Consider the following 18111-nt stretch of genomic DNA (forward strand, 5'->3'; position numbering starts at 1 on the left):
AACCTTTTTAAATTAATGTCTCGTAGCTAAGTTATTATTATGCTTATTTAAATCGAAGTAATCGTGATGTTGGGCTAAATATTAAAGATGGGGTTATTGGGCTTTGTACCATAATTGGGGTTTGGACAAAAGACCGACACTTGTGGAAATTAGACTATTGGCTACTAATGGACTTTATATTTATTTAATTGAATGATAGTTCGTTGATTTAATATAAAGATTTACAATTGGATGTACCTATAAATAATCACATACACTCAATCGGACATGATGGGCGGGATATTTATAAGTACTAATAATCTTTCATTTAACCAAACACGGGGATGGATTAATAGTAAATGGACTTATTAAAACAGGGGTGGATTACGTACAAGGACACTTGGCGTAATTGTTAACAAAGTATTTAATGATACCGCAACCCGCATGCGCACCTCATATGCATACGGGCGCTTAATAGTGTGCGTATGCGTGTGCTTGTGTGCGCTATGCGGTATGCGGATTGTATCTGATTCCTTTGTTCCCGGTACGGCGGTTGCTTAGCTGTCAAGTAAATATCTTTTCCATAATTATATCCGTGATTCTTGGGAGTCAGTTATGGATGAGGTTAACGTGATCTGGGACGGTTCTAGAATTAGGGTTTGCCTATAAATACAAACTCAACATGGATGATGCCCATTGTAGCTTTTCTGCAGGATGGCACATCTCCTGCGGATTCCGCTGATGCAAAGAGAGTCCGCGTTAAGGCACCGCTGTATGCCCTTGAGGGTGACGTCCTATATCGAAAGAATTATTTGGGACCGCACTTAAGGTGCATTGGCCCGAAAGAGGCAGAGGAAGTTGTACGCGAGGTGCATGAAGGTGCATGCGCACTCCATTCGGGGAACAGGTCCATTGTGTCAAAAATAATGCGGCTAGGATATTATTGGCCCACCATGTACGCGGATACTGCGCTCATAGTTAAGCAATGTGAATCATGCCAAATACATGCACCTATTAGCATAGCACCTGCGCATCCAATGATACCAGTCTCCTCACCGTGGCCATTCTGCAAATGGGCAATCGACATAGTCGGACCATTCCCAAAAGGCCGAGGTAATTTTATCATTTATTTTCTAAACATGTTACTCACATCAGTACCTTACGCACATTCTGCACACGCAGGAAACATCAAATTCTTGATTGTTGCAATCGACTATTTCACAAAGTGGGTCGAAGCGAGACCGCTGGCAGCAATCTCAGGAAAAAGGGTGCAAAATTTTGTATGGGAAGACATCGTCTGTCGATTTGGTATACCAAACGAAATTTTTAGCGATAACGGTACGCAGTTCGCGGGTGACCCTTTTCGCAGCTGGTGCGCGGAGCTTAATATTAAGCAAACTTTTACATCTGTTTGCATCCGCAGGCGAATGGCCAGTGCGAAGTCACCAACCGGGATATAGTAGCTGGAATCAAAGCTAGGTTGGGTCATGGTCGCGTTGGTTGGGTGGATGAACTACCGAAGGTTTTATGGGCACATAGAACAACACCCAAAGCAAGCACTGGTGAGACCCCGTTCACTTTGGTCTATGGATTTGAAGCTGTTGTAACCGCAAAAATTGGGGTACCAACGTTCCGCATACAAAATTTTGATGAGCAAAATAACTCTGAAGCTTTGCGGAAAAATCTTAATTTGCTGGAAGAGCGCAGACTCTCTGCGGCTGTCAACGAAGCAAATAACAAGCAAAAAATTGCAAAGTACTATAATCAGCGTGTGCGTTCGCGCTCTTACAAGTGCGGTGACTTGGTTTGGCGTCAGAACGACGCAAGTCATGCAGAGGATACTGGGAAACTGGGCCCCCATTGGGAAGGTCCATACAGGGTAGCGAAGGCAAACAATACCGGGGCGTACCATCTCGAGACATTAGATGGAAAACCTGTGAAACGCACTTGGCATGCGACGTTATTGAAAAAATGTTATATGTAGCTTGGTGGACCTGATCACTCCAGTTTATTGTAGCACATTATTTTTTCTATGTAATTTCCGTCCGTTTGGATGTGTCGCGGTTGTAATTGTGATTAATGCCAATTAAATATTTACTCGCGCATACTTTTGTTGTTTAAATCTTTTTTGTATGCGGTTCCTGCCTACTTAAGGGGTGTCCTCTAGCCCCCGTACGGCAGAAGCCTGTTTGGTTACAAGGCTAGACGCTAACGGCAGGCAAAGGGAATTGGTTTTCCCCTAGCCAAGCGCCACACAGACTAGATGGCTGCAAAGTCGACTTAAAAAATTACAAGCATTGGTTTGCTTGTGCATAATTACTCTCGCATTGGTTTGCTTGAGGAACTCTTAAGCATAAAGACATTGGCTTGTTTTAGTTGCGTTGCTTACCATACAGCTACCGTGCACCTCTAGTACATGACAAAGCAAAAACGCAGTAGCTTCTGAGTCTAAATTGTTAAAGGTAAATTGTTAAAGTATTGGTTTATTTTACGCAGTACCATCCGCATACGCATGAGTTTTGGTTAACTATGCGCATGGGCATGCGGTTCACCTTTTGTTTTGATTCGCGATATATAAACAAATAAGCACACTATGCATGCATAACAGTAAGATACATATACATTGAATTAAGTTATTACATAAGTGGTAATTGTTTCAAATGCCTGCCCGACATGGGACTTAAGGCTCAAAAATACATTTACAATTGCCTGCCTAAGCATAGGACTTACGGCGCAAACCATCACAAACAAAAACTAAAAATCCTCCTTGAGAAACCCATCAATCGGCATGTTTGGGTCCGTCACAAATGCATCGATTAGAGGGATAGGAATGGTGGTGGTAGCATTCTCCGCTTCCAGAAATGCCGCAGCCGTACCCTCCTTCAATTTCTTCTGCACAGCGTCAGGGTACGGTGGTGTGAGGCTGCAGGCTTGAATCACCTCTAAGACTGCCTTGTTGACTTCGTGGTCTTTCACCGCGTCAACATAAGCATTGAACTTATCGGTAACTGGCCCAGAATCCATCACCTTTTGTGCAATGGTGGGGAGTGCAGTGCGCAGCTTCGCCAGATCCGCCTCTGTCAGCTCGCGGTTGGTTACCGCGTCATCCCTTTCCCTCGTCACCCATTCCAACTCCATCCGCAGGCGCTCCGCCTCCCCCTTGGACTGGTCAACCGCACCAACCAGCTCGCGGTTTTTCTTTCTCTCTTCAATCAGTGCAGTTTTAGTTTCCGCCGCGGTTAACTCCACCGCCTTGCGCGCTTCTTCTACGGCGTCCCTGTCTTTCTTCACCTGATCAACCCCCGCTTGCAGCAGCCCTAGTTCTGTTTCTTTCCGCACAGCCACTTGATACAAGTTAGTCGAACGGCGGGCTTGATCTGCAACCATGCCAAAAAAGACAAGGCCGTTTTGGACGAAGGCGTTGAGCGCCTGATTAAAAGGCAGTGCGGCTAGTTGGTTGCGGAACTCAGCCGGGAAGATTTGTTGGAGGAAGGCGGACTGCTCTGCGGCGTTTTCCGCCGATGACTGGGTGAGCTGCGCCAGGTTTGCCAATCGGAAGCTACCGTGTGGCGGGGTTGGTGTGGACTCGGAGTCCAGGTGTATGGTCTTATCCTTTGACTCGGCAGTAGCTTCGAGGTCCGGATTGACCCACGGTGAGGTGTGATGAGTTTCTTCCGCATGCCCTGCATATTAATAAGTGGTTAAATAAATGCAAACTTAAATGTGCGGTATGCGCGAAAGCTGAACTCTTACCAGAGGATGGGGGAGGTAGATCCGCAGAACGGGGTTCGATGGGAATGAAGTTATCGTTCCGCTTGTCCTCCCTCTGTTTGGGAGTGAGTTTCTTCTTCTTCTGTTAAGATTGGGAGGCTTCGGCGGCCTTTCGCTTATTTCCGGAGGTGGCAGGTGCATTCTCGCCAGTCTTCTCCTGCTCTAACGGTTGGTTCACATTCTGTTTGTGGAAGGTGATGCCCGCAATCTCCTCCGCAGTCAGTACTCTCTTCATATTCATCTCTGCAAACATGCACGATTGCGTTAGAAAACATAAATAGCAAACTGTTGTTAGTCGTGATTATACTATTCCTACCCTTTCTATCCGGTCCGACTATGGCTGGACGCACATCCTCCCATGGCCAGTGTGCGGATATCTTCCCTAGCCGCAACATCACGTTCCCATATGACCGGTGCACCAGCTGTGCTTTAGCGCACTCCGCTAACAGCTTTGTTTCCTCGTCATCAAGGACCGGGGTTTTGTTCACATCCTTTTCCACCTTCTCGCACCATATAAGCGTTTGCGGAAAAGCAGTACCAACTACAGTTTGGTCAATGAAAAAGAAAGTTTCTTTCCAGTTACCCGCATTCGACTTTGGGGTTTTGGTGAAATTTTGACGGGCAAAGAAGGTGAACCAGGATTTGTGGTGATTGGCTAAGCGGTATAGATGACAGAAAACTTTAACCAACGGAACCCTGTCGATTGCGGCGCACCATATTTCAAACAGAACTATTTTGCCTATGGCATACGAGTGTAGTTGCCCTAATCCCTCTCTGAAGTGATCTAATACGCCTAAGAAGAAGTCAGAGGGAGGAACCCTAAAGTTACCATGCTTGAACGCATGTTCATAGATGGCCACTTTCTTCTCCGGTGGCTCGTGAGCACGCTGATGGGGTAGGGGTGGCACCGGATTGTACTTGGCTAAGGGAGGATACTGTTTCACTAAGTAATCTATGTGCTTCTGCTCTATAATAGACTCTACGCTATCTACATATGTCTCGTTAGCTTTAGTCATTTTCTAGGAGTAATCGGATGAATACTAACCTTTAAATGGTGGCCGGAATGTTTGATTTTTGATCGGAATTCAAATTGGTAGCGTAACGAGGAAGGTTGAAGCAGGAAAGTGGAAATGAGCTGCAAAATGGGGTATTTATAGGGAAGATTGGGAGTCATGGGATGGCGTGGTGTGATCGTGGCTGTACACGTGTTACGCAATCGACAGCCAGCACTTTATTTATGCACGTGGATGTCAGTTGGGTATGATTACATGTACGCGCGTGGTTGGCACGCGCCTGACACACTGCCACTTTATGTCATGTCCGCCGAATGGACTTCTGCGATTGTGACGGGTATTTAATGGCATCGAGGCGCACGCGGAATATTAAATGCTAGCCGTTTTCTTGTTTTTTCCGCTAAATAGTTTGATGTCATGTGTCTTGCGTCATATAACATCAAACTGGGGGGACATAATGATACCGCAACCCGCATGCACACCTCATATGCATGCGGGCGCTTAATAGTGTGCATATGCGTGTGCTTGTGTGCGCTATGCGGTATGCGGATTGTATCTGATTCTTTTGTTCTCGGTACAGCGGTTGCTTAGCTGCCAAGTAAATATCTTTTCCATAATTATATCCGTGATTCGGGGGAGTCAGTTATGGATGAGGTTAACGTGATCTGGGACGGTTCTAGAATTAGGGTTTGCCTATAAATACAAACCCTAATCATCATTTACCAGACACGGCATATTACGTAACTATCGCACACGAGATACATTACGCAAAACAGCATCATTCAGCATCTCTTCAAGGTTAACAGGTTAGTCTTTCGTAAGCTAGTACCTACGACCTTATTTGGGGCCTCTTGATCGACGACCGTTATCAGAGGTGGACTTAATCACTTGGCCACCCCGCCGACATCATCATGTCGGCCAGGGTTATTCACGGTAGCCGGACCGGAGAGCCACGTTCTAAGATCCTTAAACCCCTCCTTATGTATTGAGCAGGCATATTAAACCCCACGGTTAAAATATGCATGATCAGTATTAAAACCTTGGGTTACACGCAGTCGATATCCTGGTGTAATTATTAAACAAAGTATTAAGACATTGTTACAGTTTAAGTCCCCAATTAGTTGGAATATTTGACTTCGGGTATAAGGATAATTTGACGAGGACACTCGCACTTTATATTTATGACTGATGGACTGTTATGGAAAAAACCAGATGGACATATCGAATAATCAAGGACAAAGGACAATTAACCCATGGTAATAAATTAAAATCAACACGTCAAACATCATGTTTACGGAAGTTTAAATAAGCATAATTCCTTTATTTTATATCTCATCGCACTTTTATTTACTGTCATTTTATTTATTGCACTTTTAATTATCGTACTTTTAATTATCGCACTTTTATTTATCGTCATTTACTTTACGCTTTAAATTAAGTTGTATTTATATGTAATATTTTACATTAGGTTTTAATTGTGACTTAAGACATAAAATCGACAAACCGGTCACTAAACGGTAAAACCCCCCTTTATTAATAATAATAATATTACTTATATATATATATATATATATATATATATATATATATATATATATATATATATATATACAAATATAGTTTAAAATAAATATAGCGTTAAACTTGGCTAGTTCCCTGTGGACGAACCAGACTTACTAAAAACTACACTACTGTACGATTAGGTACACTGCCTATAGTGTTGTAGCAAGGTTTAGGTATATTCCATTCAATAAATAAATAAATAACTTATGTAAAATTGTATCGTATTTAATAGTATTTCGCAATAAAAATATAACTATTTCGTATACACCTCGCATAACACCAAGTATTTTTGGCGCTGCTGTCGGGGATCATCTTAAACGCCGAAGCGAAACGCTATTAAAAAGAAGATTTTTTTTAAGTTTAATTTATTTTTGTAAAAATACGTTTTAAATTTTTAAAATACAAAAATATAAAATATATATATATATATATATATATATATATATTTAAATGTTTAAATAAAAAGAAAATATATTTTTATATAATTTATATAAAGTATAAAAGTATTTTTTTTAGTTCTTAAAAATATAAATTTATTTAATTAAATATTACTTATATATTATTTTTATAAATTAAAAATCATAAAAATTAAATTAAAAAGTAATCGGGCCAAAGTACTGTAGCAGCCCAACTTCTGGCCTGGTTTCCAGATCCATGCGGTCGCATGACCCAAACAAAGGAACCTCATGCGGTCGCATGAGGTGATTTGACAGAACTGAAACCTTGGACGTACGATTAGGGTTAGAGTATTAATAATAATTATAATTAATTATGTATTAATTAGGGTTTTAATTATTTAATATTTTAGTTCTTAGTTTTAATAAATTAGTATTAATTAAGTTTTTATTATAACTTGGTACTTTTATAAAATAATAATATAAAAATTATATTTTTTTTATAAAAATTGTATTTTTATAACTTTAAGATTATTTTTATATTTTGAATATTTTTATCGTTTAATTCATAAATTTTATAATTTATCGTTCGTAATTAGTTTTAAGACTAGTATTTTGCCGTAGTTTATTTTTATTTCTAGATTTTTAGGCTTTGCCGTAAAATCCCTTAAGTGTTTTTTCTTTAGACTAAGATTTAGGTGCTTTAGAATTTTACGACGTCGCTTATCGCTTAAATATTTAATAGATTTTAGTGCCTATTTAAGTTATTACCATTTTGGATTTAGAATTCCTTTAAGTTTTAATACCTTTAGACGTAATTTTTAGTTTTTAGTCTTTTAAGTTTCGACGCCTTACTTTCTTATTATTATTTTTCGACCTTTTATTTTTCGACGTTTTTCGACGCACTCTTTTTCTTTCTTATTTCTCGACGCTCTAGTTTTTAGGACATAGATTTTATTTTCTTTAAATTTCGACGAAAAATTATTTTAAGCGGTTAAATTGATAGACATCCAAAATTTTCTGGTTCGTAGTAATAGTTAGATTTGTTAATGGCGAGTTGTGGGCTTCCGATTTAAAGGGTCCTGGCTACCTGCTACATCTATTGGCTATTCGAAACGTGGGCAAAATCAGAAAAGTCTATTAATTTGATAGCTTTAATAATTTTTATCTTTTATAACTAATACGATATTCAGTGAATGCACCGAGCAAAACGTTCACCACCTTTCATACATTCACCACCTGTAACTCGATCAAGAGATCTAGCCAATATTGTCGCCGTTGTTTTTTCTTTAGAATCGTAATCTAGTCAACCAAGTACTCCAATTCAAATTTCCGATAATCCATTTTTTGAACCCGACCTCACAATTGAGAATTCGGAGGATATTCAGGGACAATTCAGAGATCCTGAACCACTAATCATTCCTTCTGAACCACAAATCACTCATCCAGAGATTGTCGAGGAAGAAACCATTAAGTCAGAATCCTCTAGTGATTCAGATTCAACAATTTCAATCATGATAAATCTGGAACCTTTAAGTATGGAAGACCGAATGAGAGCTAAACGCACTGGCCAAGGTCATGCAATTACTCAACCAGATATTAATGCACCAGATTATGAAATCAAAGGACAAATCCTACACATGGTAACTAATCAATGCCAATTTAGTGGTGCACTGAAGGAAGATCCAAAAGAACATCTTCGAACCTTTAATAGGATCTATACACTATTCAAAATCAGAGAAGTTGAGGATGAACAGATTTATCTCATGTTATTTCCTTGGACTTTAAAGGGAGAAGCCAAAGATTGGTTAGAATCGTTACCTGAAGGGGCGATTGATACATGTGATGTCTTAGTTGAAAATTATCTTAAACAATTCTTTCCGGCATCTAAAGCCGTGAGACTTCAAGGAGAAATAGTTACGTTCACACAAAAGCCAAATGAAACATTATATGAGGCATGGACAAGATTTGGAAAGTTGTTAAGAGGATGTCCGCAACATGGTTTAGAAACTTATCAAATAGTACAAATATTCTACCAAGGATGCGACATTACTACACGAAAAGACATCGATATAGCAGCTGGTGGTTCCATTATGAAGAAAACCGCAACTGAAGCTTATAAAATTATTGATAACATTGCTTCCCACTCACATGAGTGGCATCAAGAAAAAGACATCGTTAGATCATCTAAAGAGGCTAGAGCCGATTCTAGCCATGACTTTGATTCCATTTTCGTAAAGATAGATGCTTTCGAGAGACGAATGGAAAAGATGACTAAAGATATTCACGCAATTTGATTTAGTTGTGAGCAGTGTGGAGGACCACATTTGACAAAAGACTGTCTCAGTATTGAACAAACAATGGAACAAAGAGAGAATGTTTCACACATTAACCAAAGGCCTGGAAATAATTACCAAGGTAATTATCAACCGCCAAGACCAAACTACAATCAAAATCAGAATTATAACCGAAATGTTCCATACAACAACCAACAACGTCCTAGCAATCAACAAGTATCTAACAATACTTACAATAAGCAAAGACCTATTTTTCAAAATAAACCACCACAAACTGATGATAAAAAGACAAATTTAGAAGACATGATGTCGAAGCTAGTTGAATCTCAAACTCAATTTTTCACATCTTAGAAACAAATGAATGAACAAAATGCTCAAGCATTTAGAAATCAACAAGCTTCAATCCAAAATCTGAAACAAGAAGTAAGTAACCTAGCAAGGTTGATAGGTGAAAGAAAACTGGAGAGTCTACCTAGCGATACAAATGTTAACCCCCGAAATGAAACAGCTAAAGCCATTACCACAAGAAGTGGTATTACACTTAAACCACCTAAAATACCTGTAATTTCTGATGACGCTATTCCTACTACACAGGCACCACAACCTGAACAAGAGAAGGAATCAGAACCGGTAGTTGAAAAGGTTAATGAAGATAACACAGTTAAGGCTAAGCCTAATGTTAAACCATACCAACCACCACTTCCTTACCTGAGTAAAATGAGAAAAGAAAGACTTGAAGCCGAGCAATCCAAATTCTTGGATATGTTTAAACAAATAAATGTCAATCTTTCTTTCATTGATGTGATTTCAGGAATGCCAAGGTATGCTAAATTCTTGAAAGATCTAATCACAAATAGAAAGAAAATGGAAGAACTCTCGGCTGTTACTATGAATGCTAATTGTTCTGCAGTGTTGTTGAATAAGATACCAGAAAAACTCTCAGATCCAGGAAGTTTCACAATTCCAAGTTTTCTGGGTAGTCTTAGTTCAATAGAAGCATTGACAGACTTAGGTGCTAGTATAAATTTAATGCCGTATTCACTATACGCTAAACTAGACCTTGGAGAATTGAAACCAACACGAATAAGCATACAACTAGCAGATCGATCAGTAAAATATCCTAGAGGGATAATGGAAAACATGCTAGTTAAAGTTGGTACTTTAGTATTTCCAGTAGATTTTGTTATTCTGGACATGGAAGAAGATTCTCGAGTTCCTCTTATATTAGGAAGACCATTCTTAAACACGGCCAAAGCAATAATAGATGTGTTTGGTAAGAAATTGATCCTAAGTATAGAGGACGAGAGTGTTACCTTTTCTGTTGATAGAGCCATGCAACAACCGCAATCTGCAGATGGTACATGTTATTATATTCAAACTATAGATTCACTTTCAGAATTGTTAGAAGAATTTCCAGAATTACAAAGAACAGGAGAATGTTCTTTAGGAGAAGAAACTGAACCAATTGATGAAGCTGAAATGTTAGCTACACTTATGGCTAATGAATATGAACCAACAACAGAAGAACTTCAAATGTTAAAAAAGGAAGACAGATATCGATACAAATCATCGATAGAAGAACCACCAATATTAGAGTTAAAGCCACTTCCAAACCATTTGGAATACACTTATTTACATGGTGAATCTGAATTACCTGTAATAATATCGTCTTCTCTTACGGAAAATGAAAAATCTCAACTCATTTCTGTGCTAAAAGCTCATAAACAGCTATTGCATGGAAGATTCATGACATTAAAGGCATAAGTCCTTCGTATTGCACACATAAAATCCTTATGGAAGAAGGTCATAAAACCTATGTGCAACGCCAACGAAGACTAAATTCTAATATGCAAGATGTTGTTAAGAAAGAAATTATTAAACTGCTCGATGCAGGCTTAATTTATCCAATCTCTGATAGTCCATGGGTAAGCCCAGTTCAATGTATACCTAAGAAGGGTGGCATGACTGTCATCACAAATGAAAAAAATGAGCTTATTCCTACTAGAACTGTAACAGGATGGCGTGTCAGTATTGATTATAGAAAATTAAATGACGCCGCCAGAAAAGATCACTTTCCCTTACCTTTCATTGATCAAATGTTGGAAACGTTAGCCGGGAATAGTTACTATTGTTTTCTTGACGGTTTTTCCAGATATTTTCAAATTCCAATCGCACCCGAGGACCAAGAGAAAACCACATTCACGTGCCCTTATGGTACTTTTGCTTACAAACGCATGCCATTTGGACTTTGCAACGCCCCTACAACCTTTCAAAGGTGTATGATGGCGATTTTTCACCACATGATAGAAGAATGAATGGAAGTTTTCATGGATGACTTTTCAGTCTTCGGTGATACTTTTGAATCATGTCTAGTTAATTATCGCACTTTTATTTACTGTCATTTTATTTATTGCACTTTTAATTATCGTACTTTTAATTATCGTACTTTTATTTATCGTCATTTATTTTACACTTTAAATTAAGTTGAATTTATATTTAATATTTTACATTAAGTTTTAATTGTGACTTAAGACATAAAATCGACAAACCAGTCACTAAACGGTAAAACCCCCTTTTATAATAACAATAATATTACTTATATATATATATATATATATATATATATATATATATATATATATATATATATATATATGTATATATATATATAATATGTATATATATATATGTATATATATATATGTATATATATATATGTATATATATATATGTATATATATATATATATATATGTATATATATATATATGTATATATATACAAATATAGTTTAAAATAAATATAGCGTTAAACTTGGCTAGTTCCCTGTGGACGAACCGGACTTACTAAAAACTACACTACTGTACGATTAGGTACACTGCCTATAGTGTTGTAGCAAGGTTTAGGTATATTCCATTCAATAAATAAATAAATAAATAACTTGTGTAAAATTGTATCGTATTTAATAGTATTTCACAATAAAAATATAACTATTTCGTATACACCTCGCATAACACCAACTATTATGGAAAAAAAACCAGATAGGTATCAAATAAATCCAGGACAAAGGACAATTAACCCATGGTAATAAATTAAAATCAAAACGTCAAACATCATGGTTACGGAAGTTTAAATAAGCATAATTGTGTTATTTTATATCTCATCGTACTTTTATTTACTGTCATTTTATTTCTTATCGCAATTTTAATTATCGCAACTTTAAATATTGTTATTTATTTTACGCACTTTAATTATTGTCATTTACTTTATGCTTTAAATTAAGTTATATTTATTATTAATATTTTGCATTAAGACTTAAATTCGACAAACCGGTCATTAAACGGTAAAACTCCCTTTTATAATTATAATAATAATACTACTTATATATATATATATATATATATATATATATATATATATATATATATATATATATATACACAAATATAGTTGTGAAAAATATAGTGTACGCAACAAGTGGATCCCTGTAGAACGAACCGGACTTACTAAAAACTACACTACTCTACGATTAGGTACACTGCCTATAAGTGTTGTAGCAATGTTTAGGTATATCCATTCTATAAATAAATAAATAACTTGTGTAAAATTGTATCGTATTTAAAAGTATTTCGTAATAAAATAAATAGTATTTCGTATACACTGCTGCACACATCAAGTTTTTGGCGCCGCTGCCGGGGAGCTAACGCCAAAGCAAAACGCTGTATAAAAAAAGATTTTTATTAAGTTTTAATTTATTTTTGTAAAAATATATTTTAAGTTATATATATATATATATATATATATATATATATATATATATATATATATAAGTGTTTAAATAAAAAGAAAATATATTTTATATAAAGTATAAAAGTATTTTTATTAAGTTCTTAAAAATATAATTCTAAATAATACTTATATATTAATTTTGTAAAGTTTATAAATTAAATACATATAATAATAAAAAAGCGCGTTTAAACCTGCAACTTATTCTGAATCTGTATCTTATTGCAATCGCGGAGCCGGGAGACAGAAAACCACAGCGAACGCGGGGCCTGGTCTGACAGGTCTGAACCACGCATTAAATACGAATTAGGGATTTATTATTATAATTATTATTATTATTAGGGTTTAATTATTATATAGTTTTAATATAATTTGTATTTTAAGTTTTAATTATTATTATTTACATATTTATATTAATACTTTTATATAAATAATATTTTTATAAAAAAATTATATTTTTATAACTTTAGTTTTATTTTTATATTTTGTATCTTTTTATTCGTTAAAATTCGTAATTTTTATATTTGTCGTTCGTATTTAGTTTTAAGTTTAGTTTTGCCGTAGTTATTTTTATATTTCTAGATTTTTAGGTTTGCCGTAAAATCCCTTAAGTGCTTTTTCTTTAGATTAAGATTTAGGTGCTTTAGAATTTTGCGATGCAGTTTATAAATTTTAGTGCCTTTTTAAGTAATTGCCGTTTTACGAATAGAATTGTATTTAAGTTTTAATACCTTTAGACGCAACTTTTTAGATTTAATTTTCAGACTTTTAAGTTTCGACGTTTTTCTTTCTTATTTTTATTTTTCTACGTTTTTCGACGCGCTTCTTTTTCTTTCTCATTTCTACGCTCTAGTTTTTAGGACATAGAATTTTCTTTATTTTCTTTAAATTTCGACGAAAAATTATTTTAAGCTATTAAATTGACAGACATCCAAATTTTCTGGTTCGTAGTAATAGTTGGATTTGTTAGTGGCGAGTTGTGGGCTTTCGATTTAAAGGGTCATGGCTACCTGCTGCATCTATTGGCTATTCGAAACGTGGGCAAAATCAGAAAAGTCTATTAATTTGATAACTTATATAATTTTTATCTTTATAACTAATAGGATATTCAATGAATGCATCGAGCAAAACGTTCACCACCATTCATACGTTCATCACCTGTAACTCAATCAAGACATCTAGCCAATATTGTCGCAGTTGATTTTTCTTTAGAATCATCATCAAGTCGAACAAGTACTCCAATTCAAATTTCCAATAATCCATTTTTTGAACCCGACTTCACAATTGAGAACCCGGAGGATATTCAACGACAATTCCAAAATCCTGAACCACTAATCATTCCTCCTGAACCACAAACTGTTAAATCAGAATCCTCTAGTGATTCGGATTCAACAATTTCAAATATGGAAATAACAGAACCTCTCAGTATGAAAAATCGAATGAGAGCTATACGCACTGGCCAAGGACATGCCATTACGCAACCAGACATTAATGCGCCAGATTATGAAATCAAAGGACAAATCCTACACATGGTAACTAATCAATGCCAATATAGTGGTACACCAAAAGAAGATCCAAATGAACATCTTCGAACCTTTAATAGGATCTGTACTCTATTCAAAATCAGAGAAGTTGAGGATGAACATCTATCTCTTGTTGTTTCTCTGGACTTTAAATGGGAGAAGCCAAAGATTGGTTAGAATCGTTACCTGAAGGGGCGATTGACACATGGGATGTTTTAGTTGAAAATTTTCTTAAAAGATTCTTTCCGGCATCTAAAGCCGTAAGACTTCAAGGAGAAATTGTTACGTTCATGCAAAAGCCAAATGAAACATTATATGAGGCGTGGACAAGATTCAGAAAGTTGTTGAGAGGATGTCCTTAGCACGGTTTAGACACTTATCAAATAGTACAAATATTCTACCAAGGTGTCGACGTTGCTACACGAAAAGACATTGACACAGCAGCTGGTGGTTCCATTATGAAGAAAACTGCAACTGAAGCTCACAAAATTATTAATAACACAGCCTCCCACTCACATGAGTGGCATCAAGAAAAAGATATTTTTCGATCATCTAAAGCGGCTAGAGCCGATTCTAGCCATGACTTTGATTCCGTTTCCGCAAAAATAGATGCTTTTGAAAGAAGAATGGAAAAGATGACTTAAGATATTCATGCAATAAGAATCAGTTGTGAGCAATGCGGTGGACCACACTTAACGAAAGATTGTCACATTGAGCAAACGATGGAACAACGTGAGAATGTTTCTTACATGAACCAAAGACCGGGAAATAATTATCAAAACAACACTTTCAATCAACAAAGACCTAGCTTGTATAAACCACCATAACAAACCGAAGAGAAAAATCCAAATCTGGAAGAAATGATGGCAAAGCTAATGGAATCTCAAACACAATTTTATTACATCTCAAACCCAAACAAATGAGAGGTTTGATCAGTCATTAAGAACTCAACAAGCTTCCATTTTGAATTTAGAAAAACACGTAGGCACTCTTGCTAGCTTGATGAGTGAGAGGGAACAAGGAAAGCTACCGAGTAATACAGAAGTAAATCCTCGGAATGAATATGTTAATATGGTGTCAAAGAATTCTGAAAAACCAGCATGAGAAGATGGGAAGGTTTTCGATGTGAGTAACAATGAAGATGTTACAACACCACCACCACCACCACCACCCGAGTATGTAAAACTAGTGGTGGCACCATACAGACCTCCCATCCCGTTTCCAAGAAAAGGAGTTGAGTATGAGCAAGTAATAGGTAATAAAGTTTGTGATACCTCTGGAAAGAAGAAGAAGAATAAGAAAGTGCAAGAAACAAAAACCGTAGAAGTAAACCCGGTGAAGCCAGTTCCACGAAACCTCCACCCAGGTTGAGTGATCCGGGTGAATTTATTGTTCCTTGTCTACTTAGTGATTGTGTCATGTATGATGCACTAGCAGATTTAGGTGCGAGTGTGAGTGTTATACCTCTTTCATTATATAAGAAATTAGGAGTAGGTGAGTTAAGTCCAACAGAGATGAGTGTTCGACTCTTTGATTAAACCTTAGGCACCCAGTTGGAATTGCTGACAACCTACCCGTTCAAGTGGGTAATTTAACCTTTTTGGTCGAATTTATTGTCATTGGCATAGAAGAGGACTCAAACATTCCTCTAATTTTAGGTCGACCATTATTAGCGTCCACCGGAGCGTTATTTGATGTAAGAGAGGGTAGAATGACACTTAGTGATGGTGACAAATCGGTCACCTTTGTGAGTCGAAAGGCTAAATCTCCATTAACCAAAACCTTTTAACCAACAAAAACGATTGGTAAGAACCATGTTGTTTTACCAACTCCAACGGTAGTGCTTAACAATAATAAAACGCCTAAGTGTGGGGAAAATGAAGTAACACCTAATGATGACTTGATAACAAAGAACCCCGTTGTTGATACGAAATTAAATGCCTCCGTTATTAACAGTTCAATGAAGAAACTTATTAAACGGATTCGTGATGCTAGAGCCAAGGGGAACTTTAAGTTATGTAACTAGTTAGTATCCAATCTATCGCCTAAAGAAAAGGCGAAACTAGTTAAATTTGTGGATATTACACAGGAATCCGACCACTGGCTTAAAGCAAAAGTCACAGATTTGCAAGTTGATTATGGTCCAAAAGAAATTGACAATGAAATTAATCATAATTTCGACACCACAGCTACCTAAGTATGGGGAGATTCAAATGTTTTAAAAAGAAAATGCTGTCTAGAGTTAGTTGTTCTGTTCTCGTGTAGTTTCGAGAATGGAATCCGATTGGTCTTTTCTACTAGCAGACACTAAAAACTAGTTTTCTTCCCCCCATTCTGAATTTTATTTTGTTTTGTAGGTTTGTATGAAATTAATACGCTTTTTAAATTTAAGTTTTGTTTGAATTTAAAAACAAAATTTACTTTATTTCATTAAGTTTAAAAAATGATTTCTAAAATTCGTCGTAAGTTAAAGACTAGATCATGGAATCGAAATTGCTTTACCCGAGGGCGGGACGAAAAATTTTGTTATCATTATTTTTAATTTTATTGATCTAAAGTATACCAAAAAAATTAAAAAAACCCAAAAATCTTTGCTTTTAAAACAATCGCTTTAAAAACGACAAATTTTAAATTTTGTCGAGGGATGGACTAGGTAAACATACCGAAAATACCTAAAGTAAAAGGAAACAAAATTTTTAATTATTCGTTTAAATTGTTTTAATAAATAAAGGTTTTATAAAAAAAAATATTGTATATATATGTTTGTATTTTATGTTATGTACAAATAGGGTAAAACATCGTACTTTCAAAGACTGGCATGAAGTTCAGCAAAAGCTATTAATTTTGACGACAAGACGTAAAATATCAAATGTGATATAAAATAATATGATTGCAAACTCGGTATTTTTAATCATTTTTCTACGCTAATCACCCTCATGAATTTAAATTTTTATTGATTTCTTGCAAATGAGGGCATTGCAAGATCTTAAGTGTGGGAATGGATTAAATTCTTTCGGGTTTTAAACATTTGACTTATACACTTTGTTTAATAGCCACCGTTAAATTTTACTAGTAAAGCAGTAGTTGTATTAGAATCTAGTGCTCTCTGATAATAAAGAACAGCCCTAGTCTTATATACTGACTACCCACTTCTAGTAAAAATTTTAAAAATTTTCAAATAAATAAATTCAAAATCATGTTTATACATATTTATAAACGATAAAACTAGGTGTTAATACCGAAATTATTGTTACCTCGGAAAGGACATAAATTGAGAAACAACTCAAAATGCTAGAATTCATTTAAAATGGAATAGAAGATAATAAAAAGGCAAAAAAAGAAATAAAATAAATGCTAAGTGTGGAAAGAATGCACCAAGTTCTTTAAAACATATATCACATATTTTTGTACAAGATTATTGCAGGTACTTTTGCTTTGAACAATACTAATCAGCTTTACCCGATTTACTGTAATATATATTTGAAACAAAAAAGATGGATCTACACGATGAATCAATTCCATCATTAAAAGGAAGTAAAGTCTTCTGAAAAAGAAATATGCTTCTTGATTTAGGTCAGGAAGTCGTCATCCAGACCAGTTGTAGAGTCTACGAAAAACCTTGAAAAGTTTTCTCAAAAATCAGCTGGAAATCCACGGACCTCAGCATCAAATAGGGTCGCCAAGTGGTCAGACTTATCATAACCATGAGAGGATCTGTTTCGTAAAATTGGGAGGGCGCCGTGCAAATTAGCTTGATAAGACTAATGAATCAGACCCCCAAAAAG

General features: G+C 36.0%; 1 non-coding gene across 1 annotated transcript; it reads right to left on the reverse strand.

The window, feature by feature from the left end:
• Nucleotides 1–8619: 8619 nt before the first annotated feature.
• Nucleotides 8620–8726, reverse strand: LOC139895173 (small nucleolar RNA R71). The gene has a single exon (XR_011775636.1). It is a non-coding gene; the product is annotated as a small nucleolar RNA R71 (small nucleolar RNA).
• Nucleotides 8727–18111: the final 9385 nt, after the last annotated feature.

This window comes from Rutidosis leptorrhynchoides, chromosome 2 (genome assembly GCF_046630445.1).
Source record: "Rutidosis leptorrhynchoides isolate AG116_Rl617_1_P2 chromosome 2, CSIRO_AGI_Rlap_v1, whole genome shotgun sequence".
Taxonomy (NCBI): Eukaryota; Viridiplantae; Streptophyta; class Magnoliopsida; order Asterales; family Asteraceae; genus Rutidosis; species Rutidosis leptorrhynchoides.